Genomic DNA, 20,740 nt, shown 5'->3' with positions numbered 1-20,740 from the left:
AATCAATAAGATCTTATGGAGATATTGATACAAATAAAACACTACACTCTAATAATAGAGAATATATCTTCTTTTCAAGTGTTCATGGAATGTTCACAAAAAGTGATCAGAAAACATCAGCAAATTCCATAAAGTAGCAATATTAAAAACAACATGCTCTGATAAAGCAAGATAATTAAAGAAACAAAAAGTCCCTTTGACCTAAAAATGAAAAGGCCTTCTGTTAAAAAACTCTTGAGTGAAAGGCGAAATACAGACAGAAATTAGAGGATTTTGAAAAATAACAACAAAACACTACATATCAAAATCTATGGCATCCATTTAAAGCACTGTTCAAAAGAAAAAAATTCATAGCATTGAACACCTATATCAATAAGAATAATGAAAATTAATTAAATTCCCATAACAAAAAGCTAGAAAAAGAACAAAAACTAAACAGAAAGAAAACACAGTAAATAATAAAGATGAAAGCAGAAATTAATAAGGTAGAGAACAGAAATTAGTTATTGAAATTAATAAATTAAAATCCTGGCTCTTTGAAAAAAATTAACAAAATAGACTAGGTAAGAAAAAACTCCATTATAAGAGCAACAAAAAAAGCAAAATACTCAGAATAAACTTAAGAAATGTATAAAGAAACCCATAAAACACTACAGAAAGAACAAAAGTGCTTGTTCAAAGATGTATCTCATTCTTAGGAATCTTAACATCACCAAGATTTTAGTGCTCCCTAAATTAACATAATTTAATGCAACCCAAATAAAAATACCAAGCTTTCTTTCTGGAGCTAGATAAGTTGATATTATAGTTCATATGGAAAAACAGACACAAAAGAATAGCTAAGAAAACACTGAAAAAGGAAAGCTATGAGCAGAAATTACTACCAGATACAAAACTTGCAAAGTCTTTAAAAGTAAAGCAGCGTAGTACCAGCACATGAGTACACAGAAAGACCAATGGAATAAAACAGCACGTCCAGAAACTGACTCAATTCGCAAGTATGCGATAAAGGCGATACTTCAAATCACAAGGACAAAGTTGGACTTTTTAATAAATGGTGTTGGGACAACTGAAAAAAAGATTAGATCCACTCTTCATACCATATACAAGAATAAACTTCAAATAGATCAGAGATCTAAATGTAAAAGAGTGAAACTATGTAAGTACTAGAAAAAAAACATGCGTAGGTTTCTCTATAATGCAGATGTAGGGAGAAGTTACAACTCAAAATCCAGATGAATAAAAGAAAATATTGTTAAATTTGACTACATAAAAATGAAAACATTTTTGCATGGTTCCAAACATCATAAAATCAAAAGACAAATGACACTTCTAATAAAAATCAATTTAATTTTCTCTACCTATTCTTCACTCCTCTCCTAGGTTCCTGGTACATAGTAAGCACTTAATAAATAATGATAAATGAAATTATCATTATCATCCAGCTTAGATCCCTTGGTCCATTATTTTAATTGCTCTTTTGTCAATATCCTAAAACCTGTTACTCAACTACCTTTATTTGACAGCTACCTGGCAAAACCTTAATCCTAGAACTATTCGCCTTCTCCATACCTGATTGACAGACACTGATGAGTAAAAAATCACACATTTAGATTCACTGGTGCTACTGAAAATTCAGGTTCACCAATTCTATTTGAGCTCACAATATTGTCAGGCATTCTTATTATGTTTTCTTCATCAGCTTCTTCTCCTATTCTCAGCATCAAACTTCATCCTCTTTCTTCAAAATGCCACTTGTTATCTACACTTGGATGCCGCATAGATATTTCAAATTCAACATGTTAAAGACTAAATTCAACATCTTTCCCACCCAGCACTTCCCTCAACTATCCAAATACTTTCTCTCCCTTCTCCAGCCCCCTTACCTTGGTAATGGCACCACCATAAGGCCAGAAATCTGGCAGTCATCCTTGTCTCCAACTGCTGCCTTACCAGCAACCCTCCCAGTATCAGATCAATCATCAAATCATGTTCATTACTTTCCATGTATGTGTAGAATCCAGCCATTTTTTTCATGGGTTCCATGAGCCTAGATAAATATTATTTTCTAACAGCTTATAGTTTTTCAAAACCCACCTCCCTGGGCTTCCCTGGTGGCACAGTGGTTGAGAGTCCGCCTGCCGATGCAGGGGACACGGGTTCGTGCCCCGGTCCGGGAGGATCCCACATGCCGTGGAGCAGCTAGGCCCGTGAGCCATGGCCGCTCAGCCTGCGCGTCTGGAGCCTGTTCTCCGCAACGGGAGAGGCCACAACAGTGAGAGGCCCATGTACCGCAAAAAACCCCACAAAAACCCACCTCCCTGCCTCCACTCTTACCCTAATTCTAATTCTTTCTCCAAACTGCAGTTAGCTTTCTAATTGGCTTAAGACTCTTACAAGGCCCTCTTTGATCTGACCCTAGCCAAACTCTTCAACTTTACTAAATTTCTTTCAGTCTCAAACATGTCACTCTCTCACCTCTAGGACTTTGCAAACACTATTCTCTCTACTTGAGATACTTTCCTTATACTTCTTAATCTGGTTAACTCTTATTCAAACTTCAGGTTTCAAATACAACATCACTTACTCTGGGCTCTATCTTATTTCTCAGAATAGTTAAGAGCCTGATGTCATTTGTTTCCTGCCCTGTAGTGTCCCTGCCCTCAAGGAACTTACAATGTAATGTAAATAAACACATAAGAAAGGAGTCTTTTTTTTTTTTTTCTATATGTGGGAGTCACAGAGAAGGTGACATCTGGATAGTTTTAAAGAATGAAGAGAGGTCTGGCAGAATGATGAGGATACTACGCCCTCTCTTCCCCCCAAAATACATACACAGGGAGGGAAAGATGTGAGAGAATGGTATCCAAACAGATATATGAACATGTACATGTGCAGGGCATGAGGAAGAAGTGAAGGAGGGAGGTCAGGGACAAGTAATTCTGTATTATAGTGGCATCGAGTACAAGAGTGTGTGAGACAGCGTTCAGTATTTCCCAAGGGTGGCCTGCAGACCATCTGCTCCAGAATAACCAGGCATTAGATTTAATCAATCAGAATCTCTGGAATTGGGTGCCCAGTAATATGCAATTGTGGGTAATAACCCAAGAGATCTTATGCACATCAACGTTTAAGAATTGTAGGTAATAATTTTTTTTAATAGAGAGAAACTGAGCTTTATCCTAAAAAGGGTCACTTAAGTAGTTTAACTTTTTATATAAAGAAAGCTGGAAGATTTGTTTAGTGATTAGAGTTTAGCAAAATACCTTGAGACTCAATGATAGATAACACACTCCATCCCTGGTTACCAGGGAGAATTAATTGGCTTAAACAAACCAAGACTTTCTGGGAGGAACTCCATAAGAGGCCTTTTGCATTTGGATGGTAGGGGAAAAATTGCTTAATTCATGGGGGATTCTCATAAAAAGACATTGATTGTGGGCTCTGCATTGAGAGGGTACTCAAACTCAGCTAGGCACTTCTCTGTGACAACAGAGTCTCATAAAAGAATGGATTGTGCTGTATGCCTGAAAGGATTGGGAACTAAAAGTATATAAAGAGGGATACTGTAAGTCAAGGAGCACTGAGACAGTAAATCTTCCATGGAATCATCATCATTTGAAGGGAGCTTACCAGCTTTTGCCAAAAGCTTTTGCCAGTGAAATTTTGCTGTTTGGGGACCAGCAGCACCAGATGATGGAAATGACTATTTGACACCTGTACCACCTAGCAACAAAGAACAACAATAATACCAGACTGAGAGTCACCAAGATTCCTCCCTGCTTAGAAATGGGAATCAGATACACCTTCTGTTTAGAATGAACAAACCCTTTGAAGCTTTCAGACAATACAGTGGAAAGGGAAATGCCTGTATTTCAGATATTATGTGGGAAAGGGTGATATTCTGCTAAATATAGCATATAGGGACTTGGGTTGGCTTTAATTTGTTAGAGAATAAGACACAGACTGCATTTTCACTTTGAGTTTTACAAAGCAGATCACACCAGTTGTATGTAAAAGATTTAGCAGAGTCTGGATCACTGCAATTAACCAATAAATGGTAGTCATTCTGGTGGTTATTATTTTAGAGGAAGAGAGAAACAAAGGTGGTTATAACATTTACAGTCTGAATATTAAGGAGAATGATCACAAACAGGGAAATTAGGAGAAAGATCAGAGTTTGTGGGGAATAACTGGCTTAACACACACACACGCTGAGTTTGGGGTAGAATAAAGGCATCCAAATAGAGACGTTCATTTGCTTAAGATGCAACTTCCTATCATTTCTGCTGGTTGAAATCTTGTCCTTCCTCTACCTCGTTTTACCTTCCAGCTTCCTTTCTGCCCCTACACCTTTGCAATTATTCTCGCCTTCTTCAATCCTGTAGTACATCTGTATTTCTGCTATTACTTATTACATTCTATTTTATATCATAATTATTTTTCTACATATACATCTTGTCAACTAGACTGTGAGTTCCTTGAGAGCAGGGAGAGATTAAAGTCAGGTAGATTGTTTTTGTTTTTCCCAAAGAATCTTGCTGGTGGTTGGTACTTTACAAATCTATCAGCAGCAATCAAGGGAAGCACTCCGCACTCTGTGTGCTCTAGATACACCACCTAAACTTCCACATCACTGTTCACAGGATGAACAGAAGGAACCAAGGATTCTGTGTGATCCTAGCAAGATTCCTGATCCTCGCGTTGTTCAACACTCACAACTTCCACTAATTGCCTTGAGACCTTCAAGACTAATCTCATAATACCCTTTATGCCCCACCTCTCCAAGGAGTCCAGAGCTCCTAGGTCATCCCTCAATGCCCAGATTCTAATCCCTATAGGTCTCTACGAGCAATGAGACAATTCTCCACATGCCTCAGCACCACTTATTCCCCTTCCCTGCTCTATTTTTCTCCACAGTGTTTACAACCACCTGACTATTTAACTGTGTCCTGACTCTTTTTTTTTTTTTTTTTTTTTTTTTTGGCGGTACGCAGGCCTCTCCCGTTGCGGAGAACAGGCTCCAGACGCGCAGGCTCAGCGGCCATGGCTTACGGACCTAGCCGCTCCGTGGCATGTGGGATCTTCCGGGACCGGGGCACGAACCCGTGTCCCCTCCATCGGCAGGTGAACTCTCAACCACTGGGCCGCCAGGGAAGCCCTGTGTCCTGACTCTTAAATGTAAATTCCATGAGTGCAGAGATTTTTTTTGGTCTGTTTTGTTCATTGCTGTAACTCCCTCCAGAACCTAGAATAGTACCTGGTTCCTGGAAGGGCTCAATGGATATGTGCAGAATAAATAAATGGATACATATTTGTTAATTCAGTCAACAAATATTTCAGTGCCTATAATACACCTTTAGGATACATTAATGAACAAGAAAGGCATGGTCCCAATCCTCATGAAGATTACAGTTTAAGTGAAAAGACGACATTAAACAAATACTACATAATTATGCATAATTCTGAACCCGTGAGCCATGGCCGCTGAGCCTGTGTGTCCGGAGCCTGTGCTCCGCAATGGGAGAGGCCACAACAGTGAGAGGCCCGCATACCGAAAAAAAAAAAAAAAAGCATAATTATGAGAAATGCTCTGAAGGATAGGATATGTAATAAGGAGAATTAATCTAGTGGGATATGAAGGGGGATTCCAAGCTAGATCCTGAAGAAATATATTTAAGCAAAGACTAAAAATTAGGTAGGAATTAGGTGAGTAAAGAAGAGCAAAAGAGGATTACAAATAAAAAGAATGTGCCAGGGCTTCCCTGGTGGCGCAGTGGTTAAGAATCTGCCTGCCAGTGCAGGGGACATGGGTTCAAGCCCTGGTCCAGGAAGATCCCACATGCCGCGGAGCAACTAAGCCTATGCACCACAACTACTGAGCCTGCGCTCTAGAGCCTGCGAGCCACAACTACTGAGCCCACGTGACACAACTACTGAAGCCCGCGCGCCTAGAGCCCATACTCCGGAACAAAAGAAACCACCACAATGAGAAGCCCGCACACCGCAACGAAGAGTAGCCCCCGCTCTCCGCAAGTAGAGAAAGCCCACGCACAGCAACGAAGACCCAGCACAGCCAAACAAACAAATAAATAAATAAAATAAACCTATAAAAAAAAAAGAATGTGCCAAGACCCTAAAAAGGAACATAGGTGTTTATTTAGCAGCTTTATTGAGAAAAAATTAACATGCAATAAACTGTACCTATTTAAAGTGTACAATAGGTTACGTCTGACATATTAAGTTTGACATAAGTTTTGACATACATACATGAAACCATCATCACAATTAAGATAATGAACATATCCATCTCCGCCTTGGCACTTAATCTGTAATTACTCAACTAATATTTATCGGTACCTAACCATGTGTCAGGCCCTGAGTATACACTGGTATATGATCTCTGCCCTTTGGTACTTAAAGTTCAATAGGTATCTGGTTCAAGGAAGCAAAAGAAAGCCAGTGTAACAATGTCTGGGAAAGTAGGCAGAGGCCATACTTGCAAGGCCTCACAGACCGTATTTTGATCTTAATACAAAGAGTAATGGGAAGCAAGCAGGCAGGGACTCAGTCCCTGCTGGACTTGAACAGGAAGGCTTAAGAATGTTTTAAGTAGGGCAGTGACATGATCACATTTGTCTTTTCAGAAAGATCATGCTGACAAAAATGTGAAGAATAGGTAAGTGAAAGTCAAGAGTAGCTTCTGGAGGAACCAGTTAAGCAAGTGCAACAGTCCTGGCCAGACATGATGGTAGTTTGGCCAAGAGTAGTGGTAGCAGAAAGGATAAGTTTTAGACTGATTCAAGAGATTCAGGAAGCAGGGCCATCAGGACTTAGTGGTGAATTAGATATGATGGGTAAGGAAAATGGAGGAGTCAAGGATGATTCTCAGTTTTCTGGCTAAACAATTAGTTGGATGTGATGTCACTACCAAGACAGAGGACTCTAGAGGAAGAAGACTTTGACAGAAACAGTGAGTTCAGTCTTGGACATAGTGAGGTTGATGATCTAAAGAGATACGTAAGTGGACATACCCAGAAGGCAGTTAATTATACCAAGGTTGGATAGAATAGAAACAGACTGCAAAGGTGACTGAGAAAGGGTGACTAGGCAAAGAAAAGAAATAAAAGGCATTCAAGCTGGGAGGCAAGAAGTAAAACTACTATCTCTATTTAGAGATGGAATGATCTTATATATAGAAAATCCTAAGGAACCTACACAAAAACTATTAGAGATAAATAAACAAGTTCAGCAAGGTTACGAGATCAATACACAAAAATCAATTGTACTTATATGCACTTGTACTGAACAATGAGATTTTAAAAAGCAATCAAAGATATAAAACCTTACCATTACCCCAGGAAGTTTTCTCATGCCCCTTACCACTCAATCCCCTCCAGAGGTAACCAGTGTTCTGATTTTTTTTTAATGATTGATTAGTTTTGCCTATTTTAGAACTTCCTATAATAAAATCAAACAACATGGATAAAGAAGGTGTGGCACATATATACAATGGAATATTACTCAGCCATAAAAAGAAACGAAATTGAGTTATTTGTAGTGAGGTGGATGAAACTAGAGTCTGTCACACAGAGTGAAGTAAGTCAGAAAGAGAAAAACAAATACCATATGCTAACATATGGAATCTAAGAGAGAAAAAAAAAGGTCATGAAGAACCTAGGGGTAAGATGGGAATAAAGACACAGACCTACTAGAGAATGGACTTGAGGATATGGGGAGGGGGAAGGGTAAGCTGTGACAAAGTGAGAGAGTGGCATGGACATATATACACTACCAAACGTAAAATAGATAGCTAGTGGGAAGCAGCCGCATAGCACAGGGAGATCAGCTCGGTGCTTTGTGACCACCTAGAGGGGTGGGATAGGGAGGGTGGGAGGGAGGGAGACGCAAGAGGGAGGGGATATGGGAACATATGTATATGTATAACTGATTCACTTTGTTATAAAGCAGAAACTAACACATCATTGTAAAGCAATTATACTCCAATAAAGATGTTAATAAATAAATAAATAAATAAATAATAAAATCAAACAACATGAACTCTTTTGAGTGAGGCTCTTTCACATAGCATAATATTTTTGAGATGTACTCACATTGTTGCACATATCAGTAGTTTGCTCTTTTTTAAAAAAAATTATTGTCACACAAAGCTGACTTTATTTTTTTTTATTGGAGTATAGTTGCTTTACACTGCTGTGTCAGTTCCTGTACAGCAAAGTGAATCAGCCATACGTACACATATATCCCCTCTTTTTTAGATTCCCTTCCCATTTAGGTCACCACAGAGCACTAAGCAGAGTTCCCTGTGCTATACAGTAGATTCTCATTAGTTATCTATTTTATACATAGTAGTGTATATATGTCAATCCCAATCTCCCAGTTCATCCCACCCCCCAGTTTGCTCCTTTTTATTGCTGAGTAGTAGTCCACTGTATGAATATAATAGTTTATTTAGCCATCCTGTTCATGCACAACAAGGCTGTTTCCAGTTTGGGGCTATTACAACTAAAGCTGCCATGAACATTATTGTACATGGTTTTTGTTGACATCTTTTTTTTTTTTTTTTTGGCTGCACCAGGTCTTAGTTGCGGCATGCAGGATCTTCATCGCTGCAATGTGGGATCTTTAGTTGTGGCATGCAGACTCTTAGTTGTAGCACACAGACTCTTAGTTGGGGCATGTGGACTCTTAGTTGCAGCATGCATGAGGGATCTAGTTCCCCGACCATGGATCGAACCCGGGCCCCGTGCATTGGTAGTGTGGAGTCTTACCCACTGGACCACCAGGCAACTCCCTTTGTTGACATTTTTTTTTTTTTTTTTTTTTTTTTGCGGTATGCGGGCCTCTCACTGTTGTGGCCTCTCCCGTTGCGGAGTACAGGCTCCGGACGTGCAGGCTCAGCGGCCATGGCTCACGGGCCCAGCCGCTCCGCGGCATGTGGGATCCTCCCAGACCGGGGCACGAACCCGTGTCCCCTGCATCAGCAGGCGGACTCTCAACCACTGCGCCACCAGGGAAGCCCTGTTGACATTTTTGAAATGTGCTTTCATTTATTTTGAGTAAATACTTGAGTGGAATTTCTGATCACAGGGTAGGTGTGTCTGTAGACCAAAGTGGTTATACAATTTTATATTCCCAAAAATAATGTGTAAGACTTCTGATTGCTCCACATCCTTACCCATATTTGGCTTTTTAATTTTAGCCATTCTGGTGGGAATGTAGTAATACTATCTCATTGTGGTTTTACTTTACACTTCCCTGATGACTAATAATGTTGAGTGCTTTTTATTGTGCTTATTAGTCATTTGTATAGCATAATCTTTGTGATGTGTTTGTTTACATCTTTTGCCCATATTATATTGGGTTGCTTGTCTTATTACTGAATTGCAAGAGTTCTTTATATATCTCAATACCAATCTTTAGTCAACATATGTTTGGCAAATATTATCCCAGGTGACAAGTATTTATGGACTGAGTTGCTTATAGTTTTTAAGTAATGTTACAGAACTTCTCTCTTTGAAATCAAATAGATTTGGATTTAAATCCTGGCTTTACCTATAACTAGCTGTGGGAATTTGAGCAAGGTATTTAACTTTGGGGGCATTTTTTTCCATCTGTAAAACAGAGACACCACTTACCTTTATAGGGTTGTTGTGATGACTTAGACAATGGATTTAGACATATCTGGCATATAAAAGGTTTTCAATAAATGTTAGTTCCATTCTTTTCTGATTTTAGTTCTATGATAATATGGCAATTGCTACCTTAAATAGCTGAACTGCAATTCTTACACTGTAAAACTCTATAAAAATTTGAATTTTCACAATGGTAAAAATCATTGCAATAGTGGAAACCATAAAGAATTAGGGCTCCTGGGAAGAGAGTAATGTATCTTTCTTTTATTCTAGTTCAGTAACATATTCAAAATAAGGCTGAACCTAAAAGTAGCTAAATCAAATGAAATTCATCTGGAGGTAAAATTGAAAAGAATAAGGTGAAAAATTCAAATTGTGTTGTGCTAAGTCATCTGTTATAGCATGTGGAAAATTTAAATAACATGCTATTGCAAATACAATTGTACTAAATCCCATCTACACCAGAGTTAGTTGTATTTCATCTCTTACAGAAATTCACATAAAAATAGGTTTAACCCAAAAACATTTTTACAGAATAACTTCAACATAATAATGTTTATGTAAAAGTTGTGCTAATAACTTCCTATAAATAAGTTAATTCAGTTCTAGTAATTACTATAATTGTTATTATACAGTACAGAACTTGCTTTATTTTTCCTATATTTATTTGTTGCTATAAAAAATTTCAGGTTCTGGATCTAAATTCTGCCCCCTTGGTTTACTAGTCAAGCAAGTTTACTCTTCTAAATCTCATTCCTCTCATTTGTAAAATGGAGATGGTAATATTATCTATCTTATATTACTGCTATGAGGATTAAGTAAGTGTATAAAGCCCTTAGCACAGAATACTTTTAGCACATAGTAAGTGATCAATAATATTAGTTATTTGTTATTGTTGTTTACTGTGTTATTGTTATTATGTCTTACTTGCAAGACATAAATCTTTCCAAACAGTAAATCCACAATGGTCTGTGAAAATGAAAATATTGGGAAGCATGGCACTGAAATGAGCTCTTCAATTCATCTCCCACTCCCACTTCCAGCCCTATGCCACTGCCTTAAACTAGCCACTTCTCCCACTTTTTCTGTCTATTACAATAGCCTTCTACGTCCATTCTTTATTCTCACCAATCCATTCTCCACACTGAGGTGAGAATGATCTATCTCAAGATCAAATCTGGCCATGTCACCACCCTTGTTATTAAAAAGCTTGTATGGCTTCCCATCTATCTACAGCAGAAGCCATAAACTGATAGCCTACAGGTTGAGTAAAAAATAAAGATGAAGGGTTTTTTCCCACACACACACAGGTGCTTTGAAAATATGATTTCATATTAAAAATATGGATATGTAACTTCTCTTCAAAAAATTAGAAAATTCAACAACACTAGGCCCAAATTTCCACATAGAAAACTGTGCTGGAGCAGAGGATGGGACACCTAGATAAGACAGGGCATACGTGATTTGTGATTTCCAGTTTACCACAGTCCTTATCCACTTCAATTCATTCAAGTACCTTACCTGCCTGGCTCCCCATAAACAACTGAATTTGTGCTACCTGCTTTACAGGATACATTCTAAACTCCTTAGAAAGACAGACCCTTGATGATCTGGGTTCAAGTTAAAGTTCCTCTCAATTTCCATCATCTCTCTTATGCTTTCCCTTTATACATGTGCTATAGTCAACACTTCTCAAAAACACCACATTGTTTCACACATTCTTTTACCTTCCTTGTAAGCTGTATATTTAGTTTCTTCTGCTTGGAATGTCCTTCCCACATTTGTTTCCCCAGGAAACGAATGCTTCTACTCCTCGAAATGAGATAATGGTAGCACAGAGGCGGGCATATAGTAACCTCTCATTAAATATCCTTACAACAATTCTAAGAGGTAGATATTATGACCCTATATTACGGACAAGGATGTTGTTGCCTAAATAAAGTAAGTAACTTAATCAAGACCAAGGAGCTAGTGACACATTTGGAATTTCTTTTTCCACCATTGATAGGATTTTTTTAATCCAATTGTTTTTTCCTTAATTGAAGTATAAGTGATTTATAATGTTGTGTTACTTTCTAGTGTATAGCGAAGTGATTGAGTTATACACATATATGTATTCTTTTTCATATTCTTTCCCATCATGGATTATTACAGGATGTTAAATATAGTTCCCTGTGCCATACAGTAGGACCTTGTTATCTATTTTACATATAGTAGTTTTTTGGGGGGTTTTTGCGGTACGCGGGCCTCTCACTGCTGTGGCCTCTCCCGTTGCGGAGCACAGGCTCCGGACGCGCAAGCTCAGCGGCCATGGCTCACGGGCCCAGCCACTCCGCGGCATGTGGGATCCTCCCGGACCGGGGCACAAACCCACGTCCCCTGCATCAGCAGGCGGACTCTCAACCACTGCGCCACCAGGGAAGCCCTTTTTTGTTTTTTTAATATTTATTTATTTATTTGGCTGTGCCAGGTCTTACTGCGGCACACAGGATCTTCGTTACCGTGTGCGGGATTTCCTTGTGGCGTGCAGGATCTTCGTTGAGACACACAGGATCTTTAGCTGCTCATGCGAGACCTAGTTCCCTGACAAGGGATCGAACCTGGGTCCCCTCCATTGGGAGCACAGAGTCTTAACCACTGGACCACCAGGGAAGTCCCTACATATAGTAGTTTGTATCTTTAATCCCATAATCCTAATGTATCCCTTCTCCCTGCTTTCCCCCTTGGCAAACACAAGCCTGTTCTCTATTTCTGTGAGTCTGTTTCATTTTCATAGATAAGTTCATTTGTGTCCTATATTAGTTTCCACATAAAAGTGATATCACATGGTATCTGTCTTTCTCTTTCTGACTTATTTCACTTAGTATGATAATCTCTAGGTCCACCCAAGTAGTTGCAAATGGCACTATTTCAGTCTTTTTTATGGCTGAGTAGTATTCCATTGTGTGTGTGTGTGTGTGTGTGTGTGTGTGTGTATGCCACATCTTCTTTATCCATTAATCTATCGATGGACATGTAGGTTGCTTCCATGTCTTGGCTGTTGTAAATAGTGCTGCTATGAACACTTGGGGTACTTGTATCTTTTTGAATTAGAGTTTTCTCTAGATATATGCACAGGATTGGGATTGCTGGATCATATGGAAACTGTATTTTTAGTTTTTTGAGGAACCTCCATACTGCTTTCCAGAGTGGCTGCACCAATTTACATTCCTACAGCAGTATAGGAGGGTACCCTTTATTCCATGCCCTCTGCAGCATTTGTTATTCGTAGACTTTGTAATAATGGCCATTCTGACCAGTGTGAGGTGGTACCTCATTATAGTTTTGATTTGTATTTCTCTAATAATTAGCGTTCTTGAGCATCATTTCATGTGGTCATTGGTCATCTCTATGTCTTCTTTGGAGAAATATCCATTTAGGTCTTCTGCCCATTTTTGATTGGGTTGTTTGCTTTTCTGTTATTGAGCTGTATGAGCTATTTGCATATTTTGGAAGTTAAGCCCTTGTCAGTCACATCAATTGCAAATACTTTTTCCCATCCCATAGGTTGTCTTTTCATTTTGTTTATGGCCTCCTTTACTGTGCAAAAGCTTGTAAGTTTGATTAGGTCTCATTTGTTTATTTTGCTCTGCTGTTGGAAAAGTTGTCTGGAAGGATGTTCAGATGACTTTTATCTTTTTTTGCTGTACTTTTATATTTTCTTGTAATTAATTAGTATGTATTTTTTTAAAAAACAAAGCTATTTTAAGAAATAATTCTTTTTGAATCCTCAATAGTAAAGGGATTAATCATAATCCCTCCCACCTCACTCAAAAACATACCAAATCACATTTAGGAAGTAAATATTTAAGTCCTAAGAATAGGTAACTACATAAATTAGAAGACACTTTTAATTTAATTTTATTTTATTTTATTTTTTTTGCGGTAGGCAGGCCTCTCACTGTTGTGGCCTCTCCCCTTGCAGAGCACAGGCTCCGGACGCGCAGGCTCAGCGGCCATGGCTCACGGGCCCAGCCGCTCCGAGGCATGTGGGATCTTCCCGGACCGGGGCACGAACCCGTGTCCCCTGCATCGGCAGGTGGACTCTCAACCACTGCGCCACCAGGGAAGCCCGACACTTTTAATTTTAAAAAGACATGTTAGGGCTTCCCTGGTGGCACAGTGGTTGAGAGTCCGCCTGCCGATGCAGGGGACACGGGTTCGTGCCCCGGTCCGGGAAGATCCCACATGCCACGGAGCGGCTGGGCCCGTGAGCCATGGCCGCTGAGCCTGCGCGTCCGGAGCCTGTGCTCTGCAACGTGAGGGCACAACGATGAGAAGCCCGCGTATAGCAAAAAATAAATAAATAAATAAAAAGACATGTTATAAGCTCAATGTCCCTGAAATAATTTCTTATTAAGTTACAAATGACTAGAGAATTGCCAATATTTATAGCACAGTACTGAACTTACATTATTTCAAATGATTACTGAAAAGTAATTACATTTATCTCATAATACAGCAATCGTTTTCTTCAGAGATCATATATATTTCACATCCACTATAGATTCTTTTTTTTTTTTTTTAGATTCAATGCAATCCCTATCAAACTACCACTGGCATTTTTCACAGAACTAGAACGAAAAATTTCACAATTTGCATGGGAACAGAAAAGACCCAAAATAACAAAAGCAATCTTGAGAAAGAAAAATGGAACTGGAGGAAGCAGGCTCCCGGACTTCAGACTATACTACAAAGCTACAGTAATCAAGATAGTATGGTACTGGCACAAAAACAGAAATATAGATCAGTGGAACAGGATAGAAAACCCAGAGATAAACCCACACACATATAGTCACCTTATTTTTGATAAAGGAGGCAAGAATATACACTGGAGAAAAGACAGCCTCTTCAATAAGTGGTGCTGGGAAAATTGGACAGCTACATGTAAAAGAATGAAATTAGAACACTCCCTAACACCATACACAAAAATAAACTCAAAATGGATTAAAGACCTAAATGTAGGGCCAGACACTATCAAACTTAGAGGAAAACATAGGGAGAACGCTCTATGACATACATCACAGCAAGATCCTTTCTGACCCACCTCCTAGAGAAATGGAAATAAAAACAAAAATAAACAAATGGGACCTAATGAAACTTCAAAGCTTTTGCACAGCAAAGGAGAACATAAATAAGATGAAAAGACAACCCTCAGAATGGGAGAAAATATTTGCAAATGAAGCAACTGATAAAGATTAATCTCCCAAATTTACAAGCAGCTCATGCAGCTCAGTATCAAAAAAAACAAACAACCCAATCCAAAAATGGGCAGAAGACCTAAATAGACATTTCTCCGAAGAAGATATACAGATTGCCAACAAACACATGAAAGAATGCTCAACATCACTAATCATTAGAGAAATGCAAATCAAAACTACAATGAGGTATCACCTCACACCAGTCAGAATGGCCATCATCAAAACATCTACAAACAATAAATGCTGGAGAGGGTGTGGAGAAAAGGGAACCCTCTAGCATTGTTGGTGGGAATGTAAACTGATACAGCCACTATGGAGAACAGTATGGAGGTTCCCTAAAAAACTAAAAGTAGAAGTACCATACGTCCCAGCAATCCCACTACTGGGCATATACCCTGAGAAAACCATGATTCAAAAAGAGTCATGTACCACAACGTTCATTGCAGCTCTGTTTACAATAGCCAGGACATGGAAGCAACCTAAGTGTCCATCGACAGATGAATGGATAAAGAAGATGTGGCACATATATACAATGGAATATTACTCAGCCATAAAAGGAAACGAAATTGAGTTATTTGTAGTGAGGTGGATGGACCTAGAGTCTGTCATACAGAGTGAAGTAAGTCAGAAAGAGAAGAACAAATACCGTATGCTAACACATATATATGGAATCTAAAAAAAAAAAAAATGGTCATGAAGAACCTAGGGGCAAGATGGGAATAAAGACACAGATCTTCTAGAGAATGGACTTGCAGATACGGGGAGAGGGAAGGGTAAGCTGGGACAAAATGAGAGAGTGGGGGCTTCCCTGGTTGCGCAGTGGTTGAGAGTCCGCCTGCCGATGCAGGGGACACGGGTTCGTGCCCTGGCCTGGGAAGATCCCACATGCCACGGAGCGGCTGGGCCCGTGAGCCATGGCCGCTGAGCCTGCGCGTCCAGAACCTGTGCTCTGCAACGGGAGAGGCCACAATAGTGAGAGGCCCGTGTACTGCAAAAAAAAAAAAAAATTGAGAGTGGCATGGACATGTATACACTACCAAACGTAAAATAGATACCTAGTGGGAAGTGGCCGCATTGTACAGGGAGATCAGCTCGGTGCTTTGTGACCACCTGGGGGGGGGGATAGGGAGGGTGGGAGGGAGGGAGATGCAAGATGGAAGAGATATGGGGACACATGTATATGTATAACTGATTCACTTTGTTGTAAAGCAGAAACTAACACACCACTGAAAAGCAATTATACTGCAATAAAGATGTTTAAAAATAAAATGAAATTAAAAAATAAAAGATACATGCACCCCCCCAAAAAAAGATGTTGCACATATATACAATGGAATATTACTCAGCCATAAAAAGGCACGAAATTGTGTTAACTTAGTGAGGTGGATGGACCTAGAGTCTGTCATACAGAGTGAAGTCAGAAAGAAAAACACCGTATACTAACACATATATATGGAATCTAAAAGGAAAAAAAAAAAGGTCATGAGGGACCTAGGGGCAAGAAGGGAATAAAGACTCAGACGTAGAGAATGGACTTGAGGACACGGGGAGGGGGAAGGGTAAGCTGGGACAAAGTAAGAGAGTGACATGAACATATATACACTACCAAATGTAAAATAGATAGCTAGTGGGAAGCACCTGCATAGCACAGGGAGATCAGCTCGGTGCTCTGTGACCACCTAGAGGGGTAGGATAGGGAGGATGGAAGGGAGATGCAAGGGGGAGGAGATATAGGGATATATGTATATGTATGGCTGATTCACTTTGTTGTAAAGCAGAAACTAACACACCATTGTAAAGCAATTATATTCCAATAAAGATGTTAAAAAAAATAAAAATAAAAAATAAAAGAATCCGTCTGCCAATGCAGGGAACACAGGTTCAAGCCCTGGTCCGGGAAGATTCCACATGCCGTGGAGCAACTAAGCCCATGCGCCACAACTACTGAGATTGCACTCTAGAGCCCGTGAGCCAAAACTACTGAGCCCACGGATTGCAACTATTGAAGCCCACGTGCCTAGAGCCCGTGCTCAGCAACAATAAAAGCCACCGCGATGAGAAGCCTGAGCACTGCAATGAAGAGTAGCCCCCACTCACCGCAGCTAGACAAAGTCCGAGTGCAGCAACGAAGACCCAGTGCAGCGGAAAAAAATAACAAACAAACAAAGAACATTGTGTAGAACTAAGAAATTTCAACACAAGGATTTATTCAAACAATTAACTGCTATATCAGTTATTGAAAAATACTGCCAACAGAACAACTTCTATATGTTGGCTTCCAGAATGGCTTATGTTCCTCCATATACATTTTCATTTCCCTAAAATCAAGCTTTCCTTAAAAAATCAATAAAACGTCAAATACCCTCCTCCACTGTCTTTTCAGTGAGCTCCAGTACTATACCACAGCAACTAAGACTCAAAAAAATTAATTTTATACTGAAAAAAATTATTGTATGGTATATTTCTTTGTTCTAAGGTCAGAAAGTCAATTGCATTTGAATTGTCTACAATGGCATGTATCTGACCAAGATTAATTTAAAACAGATGTCTTTGAAACCAAAGTCCATTCAACAGTTTCACAGCCTATCAACCTTGTGAAAGCCTCTCTTGCTGCAGCTCTGCTGACTATTACACTTCTTTCAGAAATAGTTCAGTCTATTTTTATAAGATAGAAGGTCATATTATTATATTCCATAACCCCATAAGGATCACAAAAGTACAAAGGACATAAAGCATGATCTAAGGGGCTTCCTGAGAGTGAACATTAACCAATACTATCAAGAAAAATGCTGAGGAATATTATATGCTGTATGAAACATTATATCACTGTAACCAGTTTTTTTTAATTATGAATAATTCAACAAATATACTTTCAAAAAAATTTAACCAAATGCTTAGCAAATTATTTTAAGAAAATTTTTACAAAATTATTAGGAATTACAGTTGTTTTTATAACACAAAAAAGGTAAAAGATATTTAAATGAGGCTGTTCAAGTAAGAGTTTACCTTTTTCACTCACCTGCTGCTTTAAAGAATCATAAATTTCATTATATGGATTTTTCAGCCTAAAAATTCTTTTTAAAATCTGCCCAAATTCATAATATCCAAAAATGCAGGGGGACAGCTTTTCATATTATAAGAATGCTTACAGGTGTGTACACAGATGTAATGTTCAAATTAAAGGAAAGATGATCCATTCAATTCTGAATCCAAAATGTAACCCAAAGGGTTGTAAAAATGAACAAACAGGATTGTTTGGGGGCCACCCTATACTTTGTTTTGACCATACTTGTTGAGTGAATATTAATAGTTGTACTTTCCTCTCAAAAAATTTAATCTGCCCAAAAAAGGAGATAAAATGCCAACCTCAGTTGTAATAAATAGCATATATGTTCATTAAAAGCAACATTATAATAACTGAAGAACCCAGTGCCAAATTAGTACTACAAATATATTCTTAGTGGAGTGAGCTAAAATGAATATGTTCTTTTAAAAAATGATATATTTTACTTTGCAGACAACTGAAAAAATTTCTAACTTACAGTTCTGTAGCAAATATGACCTTAGACAAGTCACAACTAATATCAATACAGAACTTTATACTTCAACAAGCACTTCAGATATATTACCTCCTGCAGCTGAACTCTGGGAGAAAATATTCTGCCATAAAAGGAGCTACAAAGATTGTTGCACACTTTTTTCTCCCACAGCATGTCCTTATGATCTTCCCAGAACCTCTAGGATCACAGGGTTTGGAGCAGTTAGCAAATGAACTGCATATTTAGATTACAACCATCATATAAATCACTCTTTTTTTTTTGGCTGGGCCGTGAAGCTTGCAGGATCTTAGTTCCCCAACCAGGGATCGAACCCAGGCCCCGGCAGTGAAAGCGCAGAGTCCTAACCACTGGACTGCCAGGGAATTCCCGTAAATCACTCTTAAAATGAGTTTTATAAACCACTCATCAGTAACACTTCTAAATGTTCGGCTTCTTTTCTTCCTTCTACGGCTTTCTAACAAATTCCATAATGTAATGAAAACTGAAACTAACTAAATTGCTACTGGTAAATCATAAAGACAATTAAAAATAAGGTGAAGAAAAAAAAAATAAGGTGAAGAAAATCAACAATATATTCCCCATTTATGAAGTCACCTGTTTCTCTTTCTTTCTTTTTAAATTTATTTATTTATTTATTTACTTACTTACTTATTTATTTATTTTGGCTGCATTGGGTCTTCATTACTGCACACAGGCTTTCTCTAGCTGCAGCGAGCAGGGTCTACTCTTTGCTGTGGTGCACGGGCTTCTCATTGCAGTGGCTTCTCTTGTTGCCAAGCACAGGCTCTAGGCACGTAGGCTTCAGTAGTTGCAGCACGCGGGCTCAGTATATGCTGCTCACGGGCCCTAGAGCGCAGGCTCAGTAGTTGTGGCGCACGGGCTTAGTTGCTCCGTGGCATGTGGGATCTTCCCAGACCAGAGCGCGAACCCGTGTACCATGAATTGGTAGGCGGATTCTTAACCACTGCGCCACCAGGGAAGCCCTGTTTTTCTATCTGTACTGCAAAGTGAATTATTTCCTTCATTTAAATTATAACTATCACTAATTTCAACCATGTTATACTACTGGAGAAAAAGTTAATCTTGTAAGAATACATAATAGGGGGACTTCCCTGGTGGTCCAGTGTCTAAGACTCTGAGCTCCCAATGCAGGGGACCAGGTTCAATCCCTGGTCAAGGAACTAGATCCCACACGTTGCAACTAAAAAGATCCTGCACATGGCAACAAAATTCCCGTGTGCCGCAACTAAGACCCGGGGCAGCCAAATAAATAAATAAATAAATAAATTTTTAAAAAAGAGGGACTTCCCTGGTGGGGCAGTGGTTAAGAATCTGCCTGCCAATGCAGTGGACACGGGTTCAAGCCCTGGTCCAGGAAGATCCCAGATGACGCGGAGCAATGAAGCCCATGCACCACAACTACTCAGCCTGTGCTCTAGAGCGTGCGAGCCACAGCTGCTGGGCCTGCGTGCCGCAACTACTGAGTCCTGTGTGCCTGGAGCCTATGATCCGCAATGGGAGAGGCCGCTGCAGTGAGAAGGGTAGCCCCTGCTCGCCGCAACTAGAGAAGGCCCTCGCGCAGCAACGAAGACCCAATGTGGAAAAAATAAATTAAAAACGAAAAAGGAATACAATATAGATCCCTGATATATTAATTTAATATACTAGGCTCAACAATAGATTTACTGTTCTAGTACAGCAGCAGCTAGTTTTTTTTTTAAGGCTATGCATTAAAGATGTGATATAATGTATAAGGCAAGAATGGGTGCTATTAAAAGCAATAAAGACTTGTCACAGTCTATATATAAAATCTATGTCTGAATTTTCTTATTTATGGACAGGAAAGGAAAAATAATTTCAGTATATAATGTTTTCACTTAATTGATTTGTTTAGCCCTTCTCAATCACTATTTTGGACTTAAGTTATTCATTTTATTTTTCACTATGCATAATTGAATATGGCATAATGATTAAGATTTTGGACAGAGGTACCAGACTGCCTTGGTTCTAACCTCAGCTCTGCCACTTAACTAGTTGTGTGACCTTGGACAAATTCTTACGTGGGAATCATGTCTTCATCCGTAAAATCGGAATAATAAAATACACACCTCAAAAAGACTACTGTAAGAATGAAATAAGTTAAAACATGTTAAACACTTAGCACAATGCTAGCATAGTAAATGTTCACTATATATGTATTAGCTATTACTATTATTGTTGCCACTGTTATGCAAAATAAGTGATATATTATTGGTATACTAAATAACAATATTTACAAAGCTTT

The 20,740-nt window shown here is 39.0% G+C and overlaps 1 protein-coding gene across 2 annotated transcripts in view; it reads right to left on the bottom strand.

Annotated features, from left to right (window-relative positions):
• The window catches only part of ZSWIM5 (zinc finger SWIM-type containing 5), a 259,729-nt gene that overhangs the window by 198,180 nt on the left and 40,809 nt on the right, over positions 1-20,740 (bottom strand). The gene's annotated exons all lie outside the window — the stretch shown is intronic.

The sequence above is a fragment of the Mesoplodon bidens genome (genome assembly GCF_964165515.1).
Source record: "Mesoplodon bidens genome assembly, chromosome: 2".
Classification (NCBI taxonomy): Eukaryota; Metazoa; Chordata; class Mammalia; order Artiodactyla; family Ziphiidae; genus Mesoplodon; species Mesoplodon bidens.
Note: the sequence above shows the minus strand (reverse complement) of the source record. Positions and strands in the feature narration are given on the sequence as shown.